Source organism: Adiantum capillus-veneris, chromosome 12 (assembly GCF_014529385.1).
Source record: "Adiantum capillus-veneris isolate H3 chromosome 12, ASM1452938v2, whole genome shotgun sequence".
Taxonomy (NCBI): domain Eukaryota; kingdom Viridiplantae; phylum Streptophyta; class Polypodiopsida; order Polypodiales; family Pteridaceae; genus Adiantum; species Adiantum capillus-veneris.
Genome location: NC_140942.1, coordinates 133,494,383 through 133,520,333, shown reverse-complemented (window position 1 = coordinate 133,520,333; position 25,951 = coordinate 133,494,383).

The following is a 25,951-nucleotide window of genomic DNA, read 5'->3' as shown; positions in this document are numbered from 1 at the left end:
CTACACCAATAAGATGTGCTGCCTAAATCGGAGAATCTGCACTAATGCTGCCTAAATCGGTGAATTTGCATGATTTGTTTAAAAACCGTGAATTTGTAGTTTGTTGTTGTGCTGCCTAAGTCGGCGAATCTGCACTTGATGAGCATTGACACACTACGTAAATCGGCGAATTTGTGTGCATGTGACCAATGGACTAGACAAGATATAAAAGGAAAAAAACATTTACTATTTGTTTGAGACCAATTGACAGTATATCAAAGTACGTACAAAGTTCTGAGATTATTGAAAGTACCTCATCTCGTGTGAGTGTGGTCATAGCTTAATGTCAAATGCTCTCAATAGCAATTCAATTTAGTTCAAAGTGCAGGCCACAATATGAGAGATGGCTGGGTTCATAGCTCAAAAGATAACACTAAAAAAAGAAAATCAAAGAGGTATTGGGTGTACATACCTGGATGATGTACTTTATTTGAAATATATACTAATTTGCGCGTGGGGAGAGAGGTACAAGTAGGAGAAAGCTGCAACTATCAAACTTACACCACACTATAGTTAACAGATTCAAAATGTGTTAATTTTGTGTTAATGATTGGCCATGAAATAAAATAATATGTCATGTTGATTAAGGTATGATAAGTAAACAATGATTTAACATGTGAGTGATACAATTGCTACTTCACTTTTTAAAAAAAATAGATGGTTTGTTTATTTATTGTCCACCACAATACTACAAAAGTGTTGCACTCAACTACTGAATGAAAAGTATCAATCGCAATATGTTAGCATTCACTGTGCATTGTTTATGTCTAGTTTTTAAAAAAATCAATTAAGAGAAAGAAGATTACGGTTGAGCACAAATGAATAATCCCTACTAATAGAAACTTAATTGCCTAGAGCATACATGTAATGTGGCACAAGCTGGCCCTAAGTTGGAATTGGTAGTGTGTGTTTCGGTTGTGCGAGGTCGTAATATAACTTCAAGCTTGTCCAATGTTTGAGTATATGTAGTGAGGCGCAATTATAAGTCATTGTTGTCATGAGCAGCTTGAAGTTGTCAAATAGTGTTTTCATTAATTTCGTCGTGTGGATAGACTAACTACGCATATGGGGTCAATTGTATTTTCTTATAGATTATTGACTATTTTATTTATTTTATTGTGTTAATATCAACAAGGCATTCCTCTTCATCTTGCAAACTATTAGGTCCGTACACAGTGGTGTAGCAACCACTATTGTTCAATGTATTGAAGGTGGGCTTGTGCATGCCAGGGCCAGAATAAAAAGGGGGCGGGGCACTGTTGTGGAGGTGTCAGATGCAGTAGATGAGGGGGGAAGAGCGAGAAATGAAACGAAATAAAATTTTACACGAAACACCTTTAAAGGCCAAAATTACATTTTGAGTCAAAACTGATGCAATCAGTGTGAATCTAATCCAATATTTGGGTACTAAAATAAAATGAAGTAAATTGAAAGACTAAAATTACTAAAATCATTAGACTAAAATTATCATCGTCGTCGTTGATTCTTGTGGATGCCCGTCACAGTGGGCGTTTATCTGAGAAAGTATTGCAACAATCGCCAAAGAGCTTCGTCAATGTCTGCCTCTGTAGGTAGTTGGATTGGGAAGGTGAAGAGGGAGAGAGAGTGAGAACTTCTCGTGAAGCTTGATATAGAGCGTTGTAGAGCCCAAAGCACTTTCTAGATGAGCTTTCAATTTCATGTGGCATCTTAGAGCAGACTCGCATATATCTATAGCAGTGCTGAAAGACCAGATAAACCACGCCTGGTAGAGTGGGGAGAGCTACAGTTTGGCGCAAAGGCCAAAGAATTTTCTCATGCCCACTTGGAAACTTCTAGAGATCTTTCCCGCCTACAAATATGCCACCTGCTGAAATTTTTGTCTGTCTACTCCAGGCCTCCTCTATGATCCATAGCCACGTCAGCCCAGTTGTTGGTATTGTGTGTTGAACTTGGCCTTAAGCTCCTTGTCTCCTTCAATGAAGCAAGAAGAGGGGATACTACAAAAGGACCACACATACTGTGATGACCTACCTGTGCGGAGGCATGCAACCACCCATACTACGTCACACCTCAGGCTCACATGCCAAGGAGCCATGGGCGGCACAAGAAGAGCTGGAGTCAGAAGCGATGAGAAGCAGAGAGCGATCCATGAGGTCATCCATTTTGTTTTCTTCGACTTTGAGGAAAAGGGGGGATAATGTTGTAGATGCTGTTATAGGTTTGAGCTTCTGCTTCAATTTTTTTGAAATGTGGCCCATGGGGTCCGTGAACTCGGCTTCTGTGGGTTGAAACTCCCGTACATATGGCAGTGAGTTGAGCCAAGATGCCACTTCAAAATCTTCCAGCATGAGCTGCAAACTTAGCATTGCTGACCTTTGTCTGCTAACTCCATGCCTATTTCTTCTCATCGACTAGCCCCATCGCTACTGCCTGTTTCGATCTAGCTTTGGAAACGGTCCGCCACACTCTCTCTGCCCTCTAGCTTTCTCCTCTTTGTGTGTGGTTGAAATTCCTGCACCCACAACTGTCATGCTTGGGGTAGGTTGGGTGTGTGCGTAGAGCTGCTCGTGTGGTGCCAATTAAGGACAAAGAGAGGTTCGTGAGATTGAGCCAGAAACTGCGTGTGTGGGCAAAATGAGGAATAGGGATAAAGTGGCACGTGCACGTCTAGCTGAGAGATAGCAAAAAAAGAGAGATCTTGGCATGGGGATAGGTGGGAATTTTTTGTGGCTACGCAACTATGACACTTGCAAAAGGTGTGGTAGAGAGCCACCGAGTTTCAATGGTTGGTGATGGTTGACAATTGAGAGTGGATGCGTGTGCACCCGCAAACGAGGACCAGACAAAGAGAGAGAGAGAGAGAGAGAGAGAGAGAGAGAGAGAGAGAGAGAGAGAGAGAGAGAGAGAGAGAGAGAGAGAGAGAGAGAGAGAGAGAGAGAGAGAGAGAGAGAGAGAGAGAGAGAGAGAGAGAGAGAGAGAGAGCAGCGGACCTGGGTATATTGGTGGCTGCCAATGCTAAATTGGTCATTGCCAACATGCTGGGGTGGATAATTTAGCGCCAATATGCAAGTGGGTAGGTTTTTGGACGCATGGTAGCACCAGTACCACTACTGACTAGGGTACCGAGGTAGAGTTGGAGGAGCTCCAAAATAAGAAATAACTGTTTCTAATTCCGTGGAGGCTTGCCGTTCATGACCACTATACCTCTATGGGATCATATCAAACGATGTTGTGTGGCGTTGGTATACCGTGTAGGTGATAGCAAGTTAACCTCCCATCCAAGCCAGGCGTTGTCGGTTCCATGTGGTGCATCGCAAAATTGCATGCATGAATCGTCTGTGCATGCTTAGTCTCTTGCAGCATTCCCACGAGCTCTACGAGCTAGAAAACCTTCGACTATGCCCTCCATAGTCTCTACACCTATTATCATTATTATTATTTAAATTTTACCTTCTCAATTTATTTATTTTTCCTTTTTCTTATGCTCCTATAATCTTCTGTGCTTAATACATCATAATTAAAATGTTAGACGGGCTAAGTCTAGTAAAACTGAGTTACATAGCTATTCTATGCACCCATGCAAAGAGAAAAGAAAAATAAATAAATATATCAAACATCATGCTAATAAAATAAACAAAGCAAGCAAACCAGTTGTGGGACTTGTTTGTTTACAAATCTTGTTGTTCGCATGTTTCAAGCACTTCAAGGAGCGTTTTTACCTCGCTGCTCTGATACCACTGCTACAAACGGCCACATCTTGCTAAAGTTTTTGAATCTGCTACTAGCTGCTTTCTAGTTCTCCTTCTAGCTTAACTATCTTCTCATTGGGAGCTGATGCATCCATCATCTGTCCTAAAGCATTGAAAATGGTGTTTTATGATGATTGGATAAGCATTGAGTATCCATCAGCTATTGTTGCCTGGTCAAATTGGATTGACTCATAAACCATAACGGGAGCCATGTATGGTAAGTGTGCCAAATTAGATGTTTGAAAAATTAGTCGTCCTTTGAGAGGGTTCTGCTGTAATTGCTGCAGTTTATCCTTCTTGGCTATGGATAAATCCAATTCACTAAAAGGAATTCTATTGGCTGGACTGTCAGGTACTGATCCCTTTCCCCTGTCTCTGACCCCCACCTGCTCAGCCCTTGACGTTTCTTCCTGGCCCTTTCTAGTGCTTCTGTTTGTTGGAGTCTACTCTTCTTGCTGGCCCTTCCCAGCATTGGTCTATGTAAGAGTCTGTTCTAGGTGTGGCTGAAGTCTACTGGCCTGCTGAAAGTTTCCTAGTAGTCAAAGACTTAGCCTAACTCTCCAGTTGCTTTAACAAAGTAGTGCTTTTGGCCAATGTAATTCTTGGTTTCTTTGAACCACTAGCTTCCACCTATGTAGCCTTCCTCTTTTGTCCAGCTAGGGCCAACTGATTTCCTGGAGCCTCTTCGTCTGAAGACAGCTCAACATTGTTAGTATCTGGAATGGGCTTCAGACTCCAAGCCATCTTTACCTCAAGTTTCCTTCACACGTTTTTGAATTCCTTTGAGAAGATCTAAAGCTTGACTTGCACCTAAAAATACCTTGGGCATTGAATGCCTTCTCTCTCTCTCTCTCTCTCTCTCTCTCTCTCTCTCTCTCTCTCTCTCTCTCTCTCTCTCTCTCTCTCTCTCTCTCTCTCTCTCTCTCTCTCTCTCTCTCTCTCTCTCTCACACACACACACACACACACACACACACACACACACACACACACACACACACACACACACACACACACACACACACACACACACACACACACACACACACACACACACATACACAGATGTGTTTCTTCAGAAATTGTTTTTTTGAAGAAACATGAAATTGAATTGAGTGGGAGAAAAGCTACAGCTTTGCCTCATAGGTGGGGGGAGAGGCACCCCAAAAGAAAATAAGGGAGGAAAACAATTACAGTAAGAGGTTAAACCTCAAAGCAGGCAATAGCCATGGAAAAACGAGCTTGAGAATATTGTTTGAACGATTTTTGAATCTCACTAAGGGGAGATATTGAAACTAGTACAATTTGGCTAATAATGTTGGAAAAGAAAGGGGATTGAGTTATTAGACCATTTGTTATAGAATACAACTTTATTTCCATGTAACCAGCAAGATGTAAGTCTCCATGCATTCGACAAAAGGATATCTAGCTTAAAGCATTCACCAATAACAAGTTCATTAATGGAGAATTGTTGGGGGTGTAGCATAGCACAAAAATGATGAAGAAGCATAATCTTACTTTTTGTTGGCAGGGCATTCCACAAAAATATGGTTAACATCTTTAGGATCTAAACACCCTTTACATTTTTCATTTCCCAATTTGGCTTTGAAGGCTCTCTATGCTATCCAAATAAATTTGTGAAGGATAATCCATGCAAGAAAGTTGTGTTTGATTGGGATAGAAAAAGTAAATCTTCCATGCTGAGTCCTGAAGAGTCCACTGCTTGCAGTGAATAAATTCAGAATCACTTTGCATTTGAACAAGAGTCTCCATCATGCACATAACCTCATTCAAACATCCAAAAGTTAGTTTAATGCAAAGTTTAATTTGATATGGGACATCCACTGGCCATTGAGTTGCACATCTTTCCAAATCTTAATACCTATTTTGAAGCATTTGTGAGCTTTGATGGATAGCTAGGATCCTACAAAATCCCATCCACACAAGATGGAATCCTTCATGAGGAACTAATTAGTTGAAACTATCTTCTTGGGGAGATGCAAATTATTTTACAACTGGAACCAAGAATTCCAAAGTGCTATGGAGAGATGACTGCCAATTTTCCACTTGAAGTTGATTACATCCCATAGATTCAACCCATTCCATCCCTTGTAATCCTTCAAGAAAAATCTGTTTATGTGCCTTTTAAGGAGACAAGATAGAATTCAGAGCTTGAGAGAGCTCTTACAACCCATTTCCTTGCCACTTTAGTTGCCATATTCTCCATGTTAAGGATGCCTGAACCACCTTTGGCTTTAGGAATGCAACATATATTCCAAGAAACTATAGGTTCCTTTGTACATCTTGATCCCCTCCCCATAGGAATTTCATTGCCAAGGTGATGACCTGCATTAAATGTACGTTAGAAGGTTTCCAACAAGAGAGGAAGTAGATTGGTGAAGGCAACAAGTAGTGATTCAAAAGAAATTCTTCCAACAAAAGAGGGTTGAAATGATTACCACATATAGAATTTCCTTTTGAACTTGTATCACTTATTACCATCTCTGAGTAAAATACACTTTAAAAACCATAGGAATACGAAGAAGTCTAAACACCTATCCATTTGGGATCACTCTGCATCCCACTACATCAATACTAGCTGGAGTAAACACCAAAAGAGGCTTTGAAGCCAATTTTGTGATGGTTGATCTGAGAGCCACTTGCAACACAAAATATGTTGAAGAATTCCAAAAAGGCATTCACAAAGTCTTGATCTAAATTACATAGTGAATTAGTGTCATCGACAAACATTTGTAAACAAAGATCAGATGAGGAGCCATCTATCTTCATCCCTTTCACCTTATCTTTAGATATCTACTTTTTGACCATCCAACCCAATGCATTTGATGCAATAGCAAATAAAAGAGGAGCTAAAGGATATCACCCGGGGGATTCACCATGGAAAACTTATCGCACCACGTAAGTGCAGGGGAGGGGTTTTTTTTTACAAGTTACATAAGCGTATAAGTTAGGGGAAGGCCCCAAATAATATCTTCGAAGATTAAAAATAAGGGAAGGGGGTATCATATTTACGGGGGGGGGGGGGGGGGGGGCGACCCGTGCTAATTACTTGTAACGATTGGTCACCGGTGTGCAGTAGAATTGGATGAATTTTGGGGAAGTTTTTTTATCAGGTCACACATCAAATTTTTCATCAAACCGGTCATAGATAAGGGCTGATTTGGAGAAGATCAAGGGTTGATTTACACCAGCTTTGGATGGGTTGGAATTGGACTAGTAGCCAGAGTGCAAGCTGATTGGGCACATAGTTTGAAATTCAAATTGAGAAACATTGATGATACATCTAGTTATCAACAGAAGTGGTTCCGTAGTGCATTGCCAGTCACTATGCTACATACTCTTTGACTAGTTTTACTTAGTTAGATTATGTGAGACCTAAATTTTATATGTAAGATAGGGGTATGATAGTTTTCTTCATTGATCATCTTATAAACGTAGAAAGGGGGGTCATATTCCATAATATAGGTCGTATATAGGGGTTTTATCAAAGTTGTCCGCTCCTCACAGGTGGCATCCCGCTTTGTATATAGAGTGAATCCCCAGGGGACATCCATGTTTAATTGACCTTTTGAAGGTGATAACATCAGTGAGTTCCCCATTAATAGAAACCCTTGCAAATGCATTACCGAATAATACATGGACATATATAATGAACCTTTTTCCAAGACCCATGTCAAATAAAGATTGCATGACAAAATCCCATTCCATCTTGTCATAGGCTTTATCAAAATACTTTTTAAAAGAATTAGTAATCTTGACCATTTTAAGTGCATGTTCCATTCCTTCCCATAGGGAAATAATTGCACCAAGTATAAATCTGCCTTTTCTATAGACCCTTTCTGCTCTTGCAAAATGAAGCTTTCCATCAAAAGGCTTAATATTCTAGCTAGAGAAAGAGAAAAAACCTTATATATAGAAGTCAGAAAAGTAATGGGAGTCCAATTACTGAAATCCTCCTTATTTCCCTTTTGTGAAGGAGTTTAACCACTTATGTGTTAATGCGAGCTCCTTTTCTAATAGATTATTGTCACACCAGGAGAAGGTAGGGGGCTAGAAAGTCTTTATATTGCATATATAACTCATTTGGTATTCCATCAATACCATGACATTTTCTAGCTTTGAGATTACCAATAGTTTCTTTGAGTTCACCCTCAGAGATAGGTAGGTCAAGAAGCTTAGCTAAATTTGGAGCTACATTCTTCTTTCTAACCTAGGCAATTAAATCCCTAACATTTTGTATAACCTTATCTCTTTTGGGTTCACCAGAGAAAATATTGGTAAAGAACTCATGGGCAGTGGAAAGGTTCTCTTGGTAAGAAGAAGCCACATAGGCATTTTAAGCATTGGCACAAAATCTTTAGCTTTCTTTTTTTAAAGAAGATCAACGTATTTTTAGTAGGCTTGTCTATCTTCCCATCCCATAGCTCATTAGTGTAGACAAGGGCACTGTTAGCCTCAAGAAGCTCTTCCTGCCTAAAGAGTCTGTGAACAACACAAGCTCAAGGGAAAGAGAGTCAAATTGAGAAAGATATTCTTCAACTTGAAATATCTTCCCAGATATCATCACTCTTCTATGAGCTCTTATCTCTTTAGCTATTATTTTTTTACTCAATCAAGACTTTCTAGATTTTCTTGACAGATTTTTCCTAGACAATAGAGGGGGGACAAAACTCTTGTTGAAAGGTGTCAAACAGAATTGCTTCACTTTCTCCTTTATGAGTTTCATGTCAAACAAAGATTGGTCTAAATGAGGCCATCCAGCTTTAGTATTAGACTCATCCCTTTGAAACTCAAAAGCAGAGAGAGATCAACTTTGTAATTTACTAACCAGTGCTCTTGTAAAACATAACATGCCATATGAACTCTGTCAAGTATGGATGACCGGAAGTAGTTGCCTACTTGTTTGTTACTCTATTAGATATGTCATGCAGGTTCAAATTCTCCATCATGTCATCCCCATATTTTCTTTTTAGCACCATAGATAACCTACCCTTGTGAGTTGTGTCAGTCTAACAATCTTTCCTCCATATTAAATTCCCCCACAATCACAAAACTTAGAAAGTTCCTCCCAACATAAGCATTTGTCTGACACAGAGTTATGTGCATACACATTGACAATAGTATAGTTCATAGGATCAAACAGGGTTACATCCACCCATATTCCTTCAGCTGAGTATTGGATATCTGCCATCAAATGGGCCCATTTTGTAGATAGACCAAGATCTACACCACCTTTGCTTGCAATGTGATGGAAGAAGAACCATGAAGTTGGAGCCCAACCTTTGCCTGCTAATCTCTAAGCTCTTACCTAGATTTGTTTATGGTAACATCTTCAATATCTCCTAAGAAGGAGAAGTCCTTTGAGTGTTGCTCTACAGGGTCATTATTAGGAGACTATGTGAATTGTTTTGACCCTTGGTTAGGAAAGGGGCTTTCCATTCTTACAGGGATAGCTTTTTTCTGTTGAGTAGACTAGGGAATGTAATCCCCATTGTTTAAAATTGATACATTGGAAAGATGATGCTAGATACCTTCATTGCTATTCCACATGCCAGCATGAGGCATTATAGGAGAGTAGTTCATACCTAGTTCTCCTTGAAAGGAAGGCCTGCATAATGGTTGAAGAATCTTCCTTGAATATTTCTAATGGCCTCCACGTATGTCATATGAGGAATGGGAGAGTGACTTGACATCGAGGAGGTGTGTAGAATGTGCTAACATAGATGATGTGATGGGCTTCCTTGGAAAGGCTAAAAACTTCAAGATATTGGATGATCTTTTTCATTGAAACCCCTTTGTGTAGGGCCTGCAACTATGGCATAGGAACTCAAGACTTTTGAGACAGAGAGTTCGATTGGGAGGGATGCACATGGGAAAGAACCCCGGAGGTTGCCATTAGACTTGGGGAGTTTGAGGGTCTCACCTCTGTGAGCCCATTCATTAGGACTTCCCTAAGTGCCATTGAGGTTTCCCCCAAAGGGGGAAGACAGTAAGGGAGTCAGGGTAGGGGAGAGGAGTGAAAAAATGTGAAAGAGGAAGGAAGCACTAGAGCATGTAGAGGGAGACAATTATGCAGTACAACCTATCTCTGCTCTCAAGGTGCTTTGAAAAATGCAGCCATCTCTCTCTCTCTCTCTCTCTCTCTCTCTCTCTCTCTCTCTCTCTCACACACACACACACACACACACACACACACACACACACACACACACACACACACACACACACACAACACACACACACACACACACACACATCATTATCAGCTTTGATTTGCTCTTGACTAACTTAAACTATGTTTTATACACATGCTACTAACATCTCTTAGCAGCCTACTAATGACTGTGAACTCTTAAAACCCTATTTTGTTTTAAACTATTGCTATTACTATAACTATAAACCACTTCTTTGATCAACCAAGTGTCTAAGTGAGAACAAACCCCTATGGTTCAAATTTTGGATTTCTCTCACTAAACTGGGGAACTTCCATCATTTTTTTGTCTATTAAAACCCCCCTCTCTAAACCTCTCGTGGGAATGGTACCCTTTACGTGCGCTTGTGGTGTGATACACTCTATCTAAAAAATAAAATCTCAACATTTAAAGGGGTTATAGCGCCCGTGCAGGATGGGTAATTAATATCTCTCCTAAAACCTCTCATTACACGTTCCTCCTCTTCTAATCTTGCTCCCTCTATGCCACGCACCTCCTGCATGCGGTTTAATATGAGCACCTCTTTTCTACTATTGTCCATCCTCTCTCTCTCTCTCTCTCTCTCTCTCTCTCTCTCTCTCTCTCTCTCTCTCTCTCTCTCTCTCTCTCTCTCTCTCTCCCTCCCCAACAACTATGCCTCTAGTGAATACCCGTGGTGACTAGGTTGTGTTACTGCCTGCCTCAAGGCCTCGGTTGCTTGAGTATGCAGATTGTGGGGATGCTCCACACAATGGAAATGCACTAGCTCAACCTCTAAGAACTACTATAAATCAAGGTGAGGGTTGCTTTGGCCCCTCACATAGCCTTTTTTGTGTGGTGTGAGTCAGGGAAAGTGAGATTGAGGGATGTCCTTCTCTATCATATGCTTTGTTTGGTGGATTGCTTCAATACCCTGCATGGAGCTGGCGGAATAGGGTGGGCCCTCGCAAGTTGGTTCCAAAACATGCTATGGGTTATGCATCTTAGTTTCAATTGCCTTAAAGAGTTCTTACCTTGCTCACTGTGGCAAAAACTATTCTCTGTTAAAGTATGATGGTTTTTGTTGCCGAGATTGACTGTTATGCGGTTGTGATCGCTTGAAATAATTATTTCCTAGTTTAACTACTGTATACTAATTTTCAAAAAGACTTTTAACATTAGTTTCAACTTAACTAGCTACGCTCTGTCGATATTTGGTGATGAATTTAAAAAAAATCGAGCGGACACTTCATCTGGTTCTGGTTGTTTGTAAAGGCCATGAGAATGATCGAGCAATATGTGGCACTCCTTCTCATTGCACGAGGATTATGTGTACTATTATAGATTTGTGGTCAAGACGATAATACTCTGTTGTTTTTACTCGTAACAACTTTTATAAAAAAACAAGGGGCTGAATATTGGAACTACCAAGGTCGATTGGTGTGCGGTTACTTCCTCGGGATGGGATAATGACCACAACTTTGGGGTGGATTATCAATGGATATAAGGCACCTTAAAACTATGTAGTTTTTTGCAGTGCAAACTGTTAAACTTGCAAACACTGATTGTGTATTTTAGATGTGTATGAATAAACACTATACTATATGTTTTTCTCTCAAACATTAGCCAATTCTGGTTTTTTAGGAGGGTTTTTTAATAAAACCAGTTTCAAAATCTTTTTGGCTTAACACAAATTAAACTTTTGAAACAATTTTGTCCCAGCTACTACTTTTTTTGTTTATTTTTTGTCCTTTTAAGCATTAAACTATTTTGAGGAGTGATAGAAAGTCTTTTGCTCAATAAATTTTAGAAACACCCTCAATAGTGTTGTCCAGTATTAAAGTTTTTTGGGAAAATTACCAAAATACCCCTCCAATTTGTGGAAATTCCCAAAACACCCCTCAAATTAAAAAAATTCTCAAAATACCCTTGTATCTATTTTAGTTTGATTGTTCACGATTTCCTAATATTTATTCTTTTTTGACAATGGAGATCCGTTTTTTAGTGCTTAGCATGTAATTTGTCACAAATTACCTCCCAAAACAAGACAATTATGTCTAAATATAATGAAGCAATTCATCTCCAAAGCCTACATAACTAGCTCAAATTCTAGTTTAGTATCTTGTATTGATAGACAATCAGTCTTCTTATGAAAAGCTACAAATTTTTTTATCTTTGGATAAATTTACTCTCACAACCAGGGGTATTTTGGGAATTTTGAAAAATTTGAAGGGCATTTTGGGAATTTCCACAAATTAGGGGTATATTGGGAATTTTTGAAATTTGAAGGGTATTTTGGGAATTTCCACAAATTAGAGGGGTATTTTGGTAATTCTTCCAAGTTTTTTTGTATTTATCAGCCATTAAAAAGAAAAGTGAAGGAGAAAGAGTGGTGACTTTTGGCAGGCAATGAGCACTCAAAATCACAAGATTCCTTGCTAAACACGGACTGGTTTTTAATAAGATAACAGATTGTAAACATAGACCTTTTTTGAAACTAGCTTTACTAAAGTTACGTAACACATAAAACACAAAACTCTATGGGACAAAATAGGCATGGACCAGAACGGATAGTGGCCTCTTAATAGAACTTAATCTATTTAAAAAATTTAAAAGTCCTTAAAAGTTTGAGGTATTTAGTAACCTTATTTATAACCTATAAACGTACTTGAATCTAAAAAGGAGTGATGACCACTACAAGAGGTTATGTGCACTTGTGGCGCTTTTAGCGACAAAAATACATTGGGTTTTTTTAATCCCCGGTGTCGCTAAGATAGTCCCTAAAAGCTTCGCTATGAGAACGTCGCTGCTATAAGCGTCGCTATATAATTATCACTATATAGCGCCACTTATAGTGATGATTATAGTGACAAGTGCAGTCCTTCTGTAGCGATGCTTATAGCTACGTTGCATAACTTTATATAGAGACGCTTATAGCGACGCCCAAGAGTAAAAAAAATTCGGTGGTAGGGCATTCAACCATCAACCATATTGAATGTTTCCAGAATAGAGTAAACCTAAATGAATCTAAGATAAACCGAGATTCACCTTTGAAAGAAAGTGCAAGGTATAGACCCAAAGTGGTCACCCGGCCACAAGACAATATAACCATTAACTCCATCATGCACAATATTGTTTGCAAAATAAAGGTACAAAATTGACAAAAGGAATCAGACGAAAATGAATTGACAAGATTAAATCAATGACAATTATACACATCATAAGCAAAATCAATTGATTGTTAAGCTTTGCAAATGTAATAGTTACAACACAATTGTCATTATGTGGAAAATACATTGTTTTTCAATAGTTACAAAAATACGTATACACGTCATCTCATTATACATGCTAGGTCAAAATAAAACTAATGTTATCTGTCTATGGCTAGATTGACGTTGTCTAATCATACGTTTCATCAAGTCCAAGCGGCATATCTATAGGATTCTGCAAAAAAAACAATAAGACTTTCTATAAGTATAAACATATAATTACAAAACAATCGATTTTCGTGGCTTATAATTAGAATACAACAAATGTAAAAGAGTAAAGTGAAATACTAACCATGACGCCGCGAGAATTGAGAATGCCCATCAGGGCGTTTAATCCCTTTCTGCCTACATTCTTGCTCTCATATGGTGTGGGTCATGTCTTGTCATCGACCACTATTCAAATTTGAAACATACAAAGAATACATTATGTTAGAATTTAAAAGTACAAATAAAGGTAACTACCAAACCTAAAGATAAATGCAAAAACACTTACAAAATCGGCCTCAAATGATGCCCACCCGCCGCTCCCCAAGTGGTGCGACCTCTGTGCCTCTACTCGCACTTTGGCTGCCTCCTTTTGTTGCTTCCACTTGTCGGGATTCTCGTGTGCTGCTCACTTCGCATTCTTCTTATTTTCTTTGGCCAGCCAATCTGGTATTTTCCACCCATGCTTCTTTTCTTTTTCTACTTCAGAATGCTTGTGCTTGCAGTATTTGCACATGCGTACCTTGAACAGGCCTCATTGAAGCACTCATCCCGACTTGACACGGGAAACTCGTCATGCAGCATGCTGATGACTCTATCTTTTAATTCATTTGGCACTTCACCCAAGTGTTTAGTATGTAGTGTCAAAACACCCGAGGGCAAAGACCACGCATGCGCTAGATCACCTTCTTGCCTTTGTCATCCAAGATGATGCTGCCGGTGATGTCGATCGAGTACGGCAATCCCTCTCGCTTGTGACACATGAACCTGGGTGTCTCGGCAAGGGTCTCGAGTGGTGTCTCTAGCGGCGTCTCAATGGGGGTACAAACAATAGGTGTCTCCACTGGAGTCTGGGCCCTGAAGCGAGGAGTGTTGATCGGGTAACGCCCGGAGGAGTAGCTAGTGGTGTGTAGCCAAGAACGGCTGATAGCCGCACAAAACCTGGCGTAGATGGCGATGACATGGCTGGTGTGGGGGCGGGCGAAGAAGGGAAAGATAAAGAGCCTCGTCGAGCACGAGGTGGTGTTGAGGCATCAGCAGTTTCATCCCCATAGTAACCGCCGCCGCCACCATTAGAGAGTCAAGAAGAGTGTGAAGATCGTCTCGTCGCGACACCAAGTCTTCGGAGCACACTGAATGCTCCGAAACAGAGAGAGATGCTGAAGGAGTGGAACAATGTGATGGTGCTCCAGAGCGATGACGCTCCTAGTACCACCTCCTCTGGTGGAGTGACAAAGAAGAAAGAAACTCATCATCATCCATACCAGCATTAAACACACAAACATTTAATCTTAATATTGAATGGAGAAGAAAACATGGACAAGTTATAATCTATACTATAGATAATAGGGGGAGGGATTCCACTGTATATATATATATATATATATATATAGAGAGAGAGAGAGAGAGAGAGAGAGAGGAGACTCAAAAGGGGGAGGGATTCTTGTGTAGAGAGACTCCTATGGAGAGAGAGAGAGACAACGAGAGAGAGAGAGAGAGAGAGAGAGGACTCATAAAGGGGGAGGGATTCCTACGATGAGGAGTTTAAGCCAGCTTCAAACTAAACCTTAGCGAGTAGTGATGCACGCTTTCTGCTTCTTTGTTAGAAGAGCAAGATGTGCTTGCTCTTTGAAGACTCCTTCGGCTTGGAGTGGAAGCAATGCGATTAAACACAATTTAAATTTATCAAGTATAGCATATAGACAAGAATGGACAAAAAGCCACGTGAATACAATATATATTATAAAATGGAGCAAAATTGTTCAAATACAATGTTTATGGCTTTAAGAGGTCTCTCTCTCATCCTCACATAGCTCAGTATAACTCCCTATGTCTATAGAGCTCTCCATTTAAGCAAATGTCCTCCGTTTCATTTTGTAGATCCTCTGCATGCACCCCATAGAGAGTAGTAGCTTGATGCTCATCTCGAACCACCTCAGCGGCTTTTGATTGAGCATCCTCTTTGATCTCCTCCATTGATTCCACTGTGATTGGCACATGGTAGCCCTCATACGTCCGTGCACTACAAGGGGCTACCTCTATGACGTTCCACCAGTTTGATGCAGACTTTGTAGGATGAAATATCACCTGCTAAAGCCACATAGCTTACATAAGTGCTTCGAGGCACATAACTTCTAAATTGGATGTTACATATTTACAGACTTACTTGTTCACAATGCTCAAGTAGTGCGAAAGTGTCTCTTAGGTCTATCCATTTTTTATTTGAATCCACCTCAAGGAAACCAGACTCTCTTCTGCGCACAATACATTGTGACCCTTCATGTTTATCTTGAACCATTGCACGTCAAACAAGTCGACAAAAAATACTCCATAATCGATTCTCAAAATCTCTTGTAGCATGCTGAAGTAAGTGAGTTCCGCCACCACAGGATCTACATCAGAGGATCGTCGTCGACTAGACTATTGAAATTTTGCCATGATTCCACAATCTTGTGTAAAACACTTTTTGTCGATCCGTCCATCCTAAAATATCAACCTTTACACCATGCTGCTGTGTATGACCTATACTACAACCAACAAAGATTATGAGTGGCCGTTCAAACATCTAGAAAGTTGCTAGTCGTACATTGCAAACTTACCTTGGCCGTGCAACCCTCAGTCACTTATTCACCGTACTTTTGTGCGCTTTTCAATTGGTTGTGCAACCATCTTAAGCTCATGAATGTTGGTAGGCTCTCCAAACCCACCAGATAATGCATCGGTGATCGTCTTCCCCGTCTCCACTCGATTCGTGCCCTTTGTCGCTCTTGCATTGCATCCTGGTATTGTGAAATCTACTTTTGCATCACTGGATTATGAAGCATGCAAAATCGGTTGATTTTAGCCTCTAGATCTTCCGTCATCTTCTTATCAACACTGAGATTGCACATGATAATGCCATATATGCGCTCATCATCTATGGTTCGCCATAGCGTTTCTCGGGCTTTATCAAATCCGTCTAGCCACTCTCCAATGTAAACTAGGGACTCTGATACCAGCCAACCTTCTGGTATGCTACCCTCCGGACGTGCCTTCTAACACACATATCCCTTGAGCGTTTTCATGAAACGTTCTAAAAAGAACGTCCATCTAGAATGTATTGTGCCATCTATTTCCACCTCATCAACTATGTGAACAAGAAGATGCACTTAAATGGTTAGCATGGTAGTAGGAAAGTGTTTCTCAAACATGCACACAACCTCCTTAGTTTGGAGAATTCTATGGAATATACATTGATCTCCTTTTGTGAGATGCATTGCACCAACTTCACAAGTTTGTAGATTGTGTTACGGACGTCAGGAGACAAACATCCCTCAATGGCCACCGGTAAAATATACTGCAAAACACATCTAGCAATGATATTAAAGTCCACACACGAATTTTTTCCACAATTCCCACTATGATATATTCCACTTCAAACATACCTGAGACATTTTATGCCAGTCGTGTGACTTCAAACCAGTTTGTTTCCCTTCTTTAGTGAAACACGTTTAGAGCAAGTGCATTACGCTAGTGGGGGTCCGCACAGATCGAATGGTCTCTTTTACTTTATGTTCTTGGGCTTCTGTCAAACTCCATGGATGATGGCGCTTTGGGGAGTTTTATCGATCCATCAGGTGTTGTCTGCGACCAATATTTCTCCATACAATCCACATTTCTAAGGTCTCTAAGGTCAAATCTAGCTCCCAAAGTATCTTTCTTGTCGGTCAGATGGTCCCACAACAGATTACCCACATTCTTGAATATGTGCATTGGATTGAGCAAGTGATTGATCATGAGTCTGGGCCAATATGGTAACTCGTACCATAGAGAGAGTCTCTTCACCCCTCTAGGCAAACCGTCATCACACATCTCCTTTTGCTCTAACCATGTTTGTGCAGAAATTCTTGGTAGCTCTCTTCTCAAAAAACTATCGCGTAAATCATGATTCTTTGGAAGATACGCTTGATGACCTTCATAGATTTACTTCTTCAGTGAGGGCGCCCGACGTGCATTAAGTCTAGGTCCACGTGTGACACATGCTCTGTATCCGCTTGTTTGAAGCCCTGCATGTATACACATGACAATAGATAATCTTGACAAAAACCAAGATTTATAGTGTTTGAGTTTGAGTGTAAATCACCTAAGCGTTCTGTTAGTCCAGGATAGTCATGCATAGTCCACATTATAATGCCTCTGATCAAAGAATTCCGTCAACCTCTGCATCGGCTCATATCAACCACTTCTATGCCAATCCACAATTGTTGTAGCTCTTCCAATAGTGGACGAAGATACACATACATATTCTTCACTTTATACCGTCCCGACACAATCAAGCTTAGAAACAGGTGCCCCTTCTTGGTAGTCAACCACGGGGGAATGTTGTAGTTAACGATGACAATGGGCCATACAATGTAAGATGTTGATCTATGACCAAATGGATTTGCGCCATCCATAGCCAGGCCTATGCGCAAATTTTGAGCTTCCCTGGAAAATCCGGCCATGTATCGTCTATATGTTTCCAGGCTGCGCTCTACAAGAATCCGTAGCACACCATCCAAAGATCTATTCTCCTCCTGCCATGGTGCTAAGGTGGCCATGGACTTATATTCAAAGAAATGCTTGACACAAGGAAGCAGAGGAAAATGTCACAAAACCTTTTTGTGGAATTTTTTGTCCGTGGAGATCTACTCGATCTCTCGGAATCACATTTTGGACACTTCTCCATGTCTATGTATTCCCCTATGAAAAGCATGCAGTCATTAGGACAAGCGTGAATCGAATTGTAATCCATCCCCAAGTTTTGCAAGATCTTTCTTGCTTCCTCTCTGAAATCTGGCATCACATTATTAGCTAGCAGTTGTGCTATTTGAGCAATCTACACAACGAAAAAAATGCGGTACACTTGTGTAAGTAATCTATCAGATCATTATACATCTAGAGTTTTTTATTGAAGTAAACACTGCAGATTGTTTTGTCGAATTGTAATCCATCCCCAAGTTTTGCAAGATATTTCTTGCTTCCTCTCTGAAATCTGGCATCACATTATTAGCTAGCAGTTGTGCTATTTGAGCAATCTACACAACGAAAAAAAATGCGGTACACTTGTGGAAGTAATCTATTAGATCATTATACATCTAGAGTTTTTTATTGAAGTAAACACATTGTAATAGATCACCTAAAAAGCACTACGACGCTAATGTCACTCCATCCAAACTTTGACTGCATGTTGAGAAGAACCAGGAGCGCCTTCAATCTAGACACACGTTCTCCATCATACAATGGCGTATCGGCTTCACTTTTCATATCATCTTAGATAAGCCTTTCTAAATCCATGATCGTCTGGATCATTTCATCAATCTCGATCTCAAACATTGCCTCGTTGGGAATGTGGTCTACATGATCATCCTCCGAGCTATCAGAGGCTACATCTTGTGGCCTCATGTATACTGCTTGACCAAAGCGCATGCGAACATGTTTATTGGGTTGCAAGATTGCTGTCTGTTGGCCAGCGTCAGAGTCCGACGAGTTATAATTGGCAACAACTTGATCTATAGTAGATGGATCAAACTCGCCAAATTTGTGAACGTGCTGCAAAGAAACGCACCTTGCCCGTCGCACATCATGTTTGATTGATTACAAAGACATAAGATCCTTGTTGAGAGATAGGTGTTTTGTTTGGATGGCTCCATATCATTGTCACTACTCATAATGAATGTAAAAAACTTATAACATGGACATAAATTTAATCTTCTATTGGCATCCTCCGTATTTTTTCTCTCTCTCTCTCTCTCTCTCTCTCTCTCTCTCTCTCTCTCTCTCTCTCTCTCTCTCTCTTTGTTCACACTCTAAACTATCTCACATTCTTTAGTCATGTCCAATCCATGCACACATCGGTCTAGAGATGCACGGAGATCAGAACCACCGAGTTATAATCTCGTCTTTATTGGCCAATGCCTATATTTGTGGGTACGATAAATCTACACACCCACGTCTACATGACAGTGCATGTAGTGGACAAAACCCCTTTGCCTCTTCTCTAGCTATAGCAATTCATAGCATCTTAACATCTCTTCACAGTAGATCCTTGTTCGTGGGATTACTTAGCACATTACCATTAGGAAAAATATGAACCCTCTAGGGGCCCTTTGGGATTAAGGTTAATTAGAGGCCAGCCAATGAGAAGAGGGTGGTGGACACACTCTATGCCCTCAAAAATGTAGGGGGACAAAGTAGTCTTACACTTTTTAAATGGGCTCTTACCTAGTGAGAAGGTGGGGTGGGGGGGGGGGGGGGGGGGGGGGGGGGGTGGGCCATATGGAACCTCCAACTTCCCTCCTTTTTGATCGGATTCTGAAAAAATCCCAAAAATTTGAAATTTTTCAAAAATTTCAAAACTCAAATTTCATCTTCTGAAAACCCCCCTAAAACTATTTCATGGTCAAAAAAGCATTTTTTGATCTCAAAAAGTCAAAACGTGCATCCAAAAACCCTAAAATTCAAAATTTTTAAAAAACTTTTAAAAAATCTTTTATTGCTATCCAGAGCTCCCCTAAAATTAGTTATTAGGCAAAAAGGGTGTTTCTCTCTCTAGAACCCCTTTTCCAACCCCTCCTTGGTTGCAACCATCACACTCATCCTCTACTCCAACACTCTCTCTCTTTACACCATGTCCATTGCTGCAGCAAGGAAGCTCCTCTCTCCTCCCCTACCACCTTCCATTGCCACACCAAGCAAGGTTTATCCACCTTCTCCTCCCAGTGCCACACCAAGCAAGGGTTGTCCACCTTCTCCTCCCATTGCCACAAGGGTTGACCATTTTCTCATATCACTTTATCCCACCTACATTGTAGCAACAAGCAAGGTTCTTCTCCTCCTCCTAGTTTGCTTTGCTCAACCATGGCCAACTCTACTTCGCAAAGGCGACCAAAGGATGAGGTCACAGCACTTGCATGCCACAACACTAGAGGTGTAGATGATGAGTGGGTGCCACAAGAGTTCACCAAAGGTGCTTGGGTACATGCAGCCATCTGCTATTGGCTCTCATCATGTGCGGAATCGTGCAAACTTGGATCTTCATTGGAAAGGAAAGCTCCTTGGCTTCAAGAACCGCAAAGACAAGGGGACCATAGCCATTGTGCAACATGTTTTCTCAATGTCAACCATGCACTTGCAACAACCACCTCGATTTCCAACACATTGTAAGTACATGTTTTGAGAATACAAAGCTAGGTATGAAATCACAGTGTAATGTTATTATGGATTCATACTTAACATTTGTCATGCATTTATAGTCATATTTCCATCCACGTTGGTGGAGGAGCAACCACTACATAGTCTCTCCGGCACATTCAATGCTATACATGCGGATATTGGAGCAATAATGTTCCCACATCTTTGCCCAACCAAACTGGTTCAAAGAAGGATTTTCTTCTATTCTCACTTCTATATTGTCCCTACTTCTACACAAGCATTTGGAACGCTTGAACCCATCAAAGTAACTTCCTTATTAAGTATGGAGTGGCCGGTCCCAGATTTGTGGTCGGTAGCATCTTTCAAGCAAAAGATGATAATGGATGTCCAAAACTCTTTGAAATACTCTAAAGCTTCTAGGTCTGTGGGCTTGAGCTAGTGTTTGCCTATTCATTGTTTTGTGCACATTTTTAAAGAGTTTGGATTTGTGGAGACTACCACAATGCTTGTATGTAAAGATGCGCATTACGAGGAATTAGGAAGGCTTTTAGAAGAGGACTGGGGTTTTGTGGAGGGCATGCACAACGGGGACCGGTACCGTTGTAAGGTTGGAGCTTCAGGTATTGGAATGCGCTATTTGAAATCCCGCACCTCCTTGTACATACGATTTCACTATGATCGTTGGATGTGCAAGCTTGGAGTGTGGACTCCCTTACAGAGTGTAGACGGTGCTATTGCAAGCTTTGACATTGCAGTGAAGATGCCCAACGATGCTTTGGAGGCAGTCCAAGTGAACAAGCATTGGACTCTCAGTAATGTTCGAGAACATTTGGTTATTATTGGTTTTGAGGCCCTTCAACAAGCACAATTTCGTTTACAAGGTCACAAGGTGAGAATCCTTCCACCACATTTTCAATACATCATGGTTTGTCGATCATTAGATGCTTATTGTAATGAATGTCTGCAGATTGGGAAGAGAATGGAAGACAAATTGAAGGTCGAGGAGGACTGGGGGATAGATGGAACTATGCTATCGATCTTATAACTTTGTAACTCTTGCAATTTTCATTTTGATCCCTACTGTAATCAACATGATTTGCTTCGGCAAATCATGCCTTTGAATATAATTTTTTGCATTGGGATGAGAAATCATTTTTTGGTGAAAGTGCCTTTTTTTTTAATGTCTTAAAAAAAGGGTACATTATAAAAGGGGGGCCACCTAACTCATTCACTATTTTCACTTTTGCAACTCTTGAGCTCCTCCACTCTCTATCCACACCCCAGGCTAAACATGGATGCTGCCACAGCCTCTGCATCTGTACCCACATCCACCCCTTTGTCACGCTTCATCCTCTTCCTCGAGGACACCAAATACAAAGGGAAGTTGGACCTCCACACCTTTTTTACTCGTCTCTCTGACCTTGACGCCACAGTTTCCCTTCACATGGATGCATTTGAGGAGATTTCTGCATTCATGGAGGAGCACATCATAAAATATTCTGTATCTATCCCCCCACATGCAGGGATCTGGGTGCCTTGCGATCTTTTGCGCTATATACACAAAGGTGATCGCCCATTCTCCAAGCGGTTGCAACGATTCCAAGAAATTGCAACCAATGCAGGCCATTACTTGGACGAGAAAGCCCCTGGGGTGTCAGCGCTCAAGAAGCGCAAGTTGGGGGTGGAGTACCTTTCTCGGCTCGCAACATTTATCTTCTTGGTGAGCGAGGAACCTGATTTGGAGGAGCTCCGCTTACCACACCTTCAAGTTGGGTCCTTTATCAAGGACACCAAGGAGCAGCAGGTTATCCCCATGAACCCTGCAGCGGAAGGAAAAGCACACCAGCTCGAGTACCCTAGGGGTCTTGAGGAAGTGGTTGAGAAATCCATAGTTGCGGCTGGCCCTAGTGACACTCCAGTGCCACTACCACTCACGGATGTGGCTATCCCAGAGGTAGAAATTAGCCGCTTCTCCTCAGTGTTAGTGGATGGGGAGGAGTTTGTGTTCCTGCATGATTTGGAAAAAGCATTTGGCCTGCGCATGGATGAATGCTTGAGCGTGCCATGCAACAGCAGCAAATGTCCCTTAGACAATACGCCAGATGCCCTAGAAAGCAAGCTCTTGCCATATGGGGACTCTGTTGCTGACACTATTGCAGTTGTATGTGCGGAGGTCCTGGCAACAGAGCAGTTGCACGTGGCTGATGACGATTTCCAAGCCACGCAAGCCAAAGTTGAGGCTGCTAGGATGCCTATGCCATTATGCAACCTCCCATCTGATGATCCAAAGCTTGTATCTGTGGTGCATGGGAGCATTGACTTGGATGCAAAGGGCAACAGGGAGGAGGACGATAAGGAGCAGGAGGTAAACTGTATCCTAATTTTCATGTTACTATTTTATCCTTCGTTGTCTTTTTTCTCAACCTTCATCGGTTTATGACAGGATGTTGTGGAGGTTGATGATTTTGCTACAAGGACGGGTGACAAGAGGACGGGCTTTGGACCTCAAGCTTCCCTTGCGCATTACCTCGGACAACTCCCCCCTGGCGATGTGGCCATTATCCATAATGAATTTACTCCCCAAGCCCATTTTATGACTTGGTCGTTAAAAGCTTTGAGCAAGTTTTTGTGTTTGAGTACCATTGCTCAAACTGCGCATCAAGTGTTCCTAGAGCGTAGATCCCTTGTATGCACAGCGTTTGGCACTGGCTTTCGTGGTAAAGTGCTTGCCCAGATAGGGATACATGCTTCCATTGGCTCAACTGACCCAAATGCCATAGCACAGTCCCTCTTGACTGGGGAGTTGCCTTACGCGCAAAATAGGCGCCAGGAAATGGTCAAAAAAAATCTGAACTCCTCAGATACATGATGTAAAATCACCGTGCTAGAAGGAATAAAAAATATTTGAAATTGTCTCTCTATATTGCAAATTCTTTTCAATCTGATTTGTCAATCTTGAAAATTGTTTCAATTGGTGATATGAATTGTTTTTTGACTTTGTTATTTCAAGGTATGTAATTGCAGTCAATTTGAGTATAATTGTGATTTTTAAGTACCCTAAGGGGTTAGTTAGATTAGCCTGTAAGGGGCAAAAAATGCCTGGCCACAAGGGCGCGCAAATAGCCCATCCATCAGTTTTGGATGGGCCATTTGCGCGCCCTTGTGGCCAGGCATTTTTTTGCCCCTTATAGGCCAATCTACCCCCTAGGGTACTTAAAAAACACAAATTTATTGCAATGGATTGGTTTTGCATCATTCATTTAAATGCAACCTTTTTATGGCAATTCCAGTATATGTTCACACTCAAGGACACTAGAAAAGCTCAAATCAATTATGAAATGAAGTTTCCAGTAAACTATCACTTGCTTTAGCTCTACCTACTACACCCTTGCACCAAAAAGTCAAATTACATTGGACACTTGGTTTCACAATATGTTATTTGTTTTGATATCCTATAAGGAATTCAAAGCATGAAATGACCAAAAAAAGGTGTCCATAAGGATCCATATAAAATATTGATGCAAAACCAATAGGTTTTAGTAAATTTGGTTATTTTAAGTACCCTTGGGGGTAGATAAGCCTACAAGGGGCAGAAAAAGGCCTGGCCACAAGGGCGCGCAAATGGCCCATCCATCAGTTTTGGATGGGCCATTTGCGCGCCCTTGTGGCTAGGCCTTTTTCTGCCCCTTGTAGGCTTATCTACCCCCAAGGGTACTTAATTAAAATAACCAAATTTACTGAAATTGATTGCAATTACATACAGAACTTGAAATTACAAAGATAATAGACAGAGTAGACACAACTATTGATCATATTGTCATTGGAAAGTCAAATCATTACAAAGATAAGGGTGTGCAATACAAAAAGAGGGGTAACTTCGGCTAATGCTCGAAGTCTCGTCGCAATCGTCGTGCAAGCTGCATATCTTTTGGCTGTATTGTCACTCGCTTTGCATGAATGGCACATAGGTTGGTATCTTCCAACACTGAAATGATGTGGGCCTCTACAGCTTCTTGAATAGCCTCTAGCGCTATTGCTTGCATTCTATACTGAATTCCATAGCTTTGAAGCACATCCTTCACAGTGCGAGCAAAGGGGGCGTGTCGAATCAAGATCTCCGTCGTCTTCTGGTAGTGGCGGATTTCTGCAAATGCCCTTGCTATTTTTCGGCGCCGCTGCGGTTGTCTTGGGGGCACTTGCACATTTGCTGGCGGGCGGCGTGTAGGCTTCTTGAAAAACTTAGACTTGCGTCTGTTTACATGCTTAGGGGCTGGTTCTGCAGCCTGTTTTGATTCTTCCTCTTCCCTTGGTTGCCGATCTTGTCGTGTGGGGAGAGCTCCCTTGCCTTGAGGCAATGTCTTCCCCCCAACGGCCACCCGGTGTGTGCGCGGTATTTTTTCTCGCAGCCATGGTGGTTCACTCTCTGATTCGGTGTCTGTATTGACCACCCGAGTCCTAGATGGTCCTGCTTGTGATTGGGGGCGCGACGACTGCTCCCTATCGGACTCTGATGTTTGTTGGCCCTCTGCTTCTCTCCAGCGCTGGGCACGTTGCTTCATTCTCTTTCTAGGTGTTATATCTTGAGGAGGTGGAGATTCAACAGTCCTTGATGACTCTCGTGCCCTACCACCATGCCCACTGCCAGAAGAGTTCCTGGAACGGCCAGGTGTTCGTGGCCGTTTTCTTGTGTCTTTAAGCCATGATGGCTTCTCACATCCTTGGAGGGTGTTTTTGTTGGCAGGCGGATGCTCTTTCGCGGTTTGTTTGGTGCGCGCCATTTCGTTGGTAAGAGCTCACCTGTTCTTAAGAAATGAGTGATTTATGAGAGCATGCAATATTTATAAGTGACCATTTAAAAAGGGCCCTGTTCACACTAATTTTTTTAAAAGAAGTATTATTTTTTAAATAAACATGTCGCTAAGAGTTGGACCCTGCATTCACGTTTAGTGACTCGCGCAGTATCCACTTTGATCCTTGTCGCACTCTGCATCGCCGCCATGCAGCATGCTTGGTGGGACCTTGCGACATTTGCCACTTGTTGCTATGCTCTTGACGACTCCATTTGCGCACTTCAATAGCAATCTTGGATTGTCGCGCACGCTCCATTGTGAGCTTACGAGCAACTGTTGTGCGAAAAAACCAGTTGAACATCTCCTCCAAACAATTGGATTGCACCATTCCACCACCATGTCGAGTATTTTTGAAGTACACTCCCCTTGCTCGATAATGGGACTTCTCCATGCCTTGAGTGCTAAAAATTTCAAGCGATCCATACTTGTGCATAAAAAATGCACCATGCGCAAACAAGATATGCTGGTCACATGAGCAAACGATCCACATTAGTA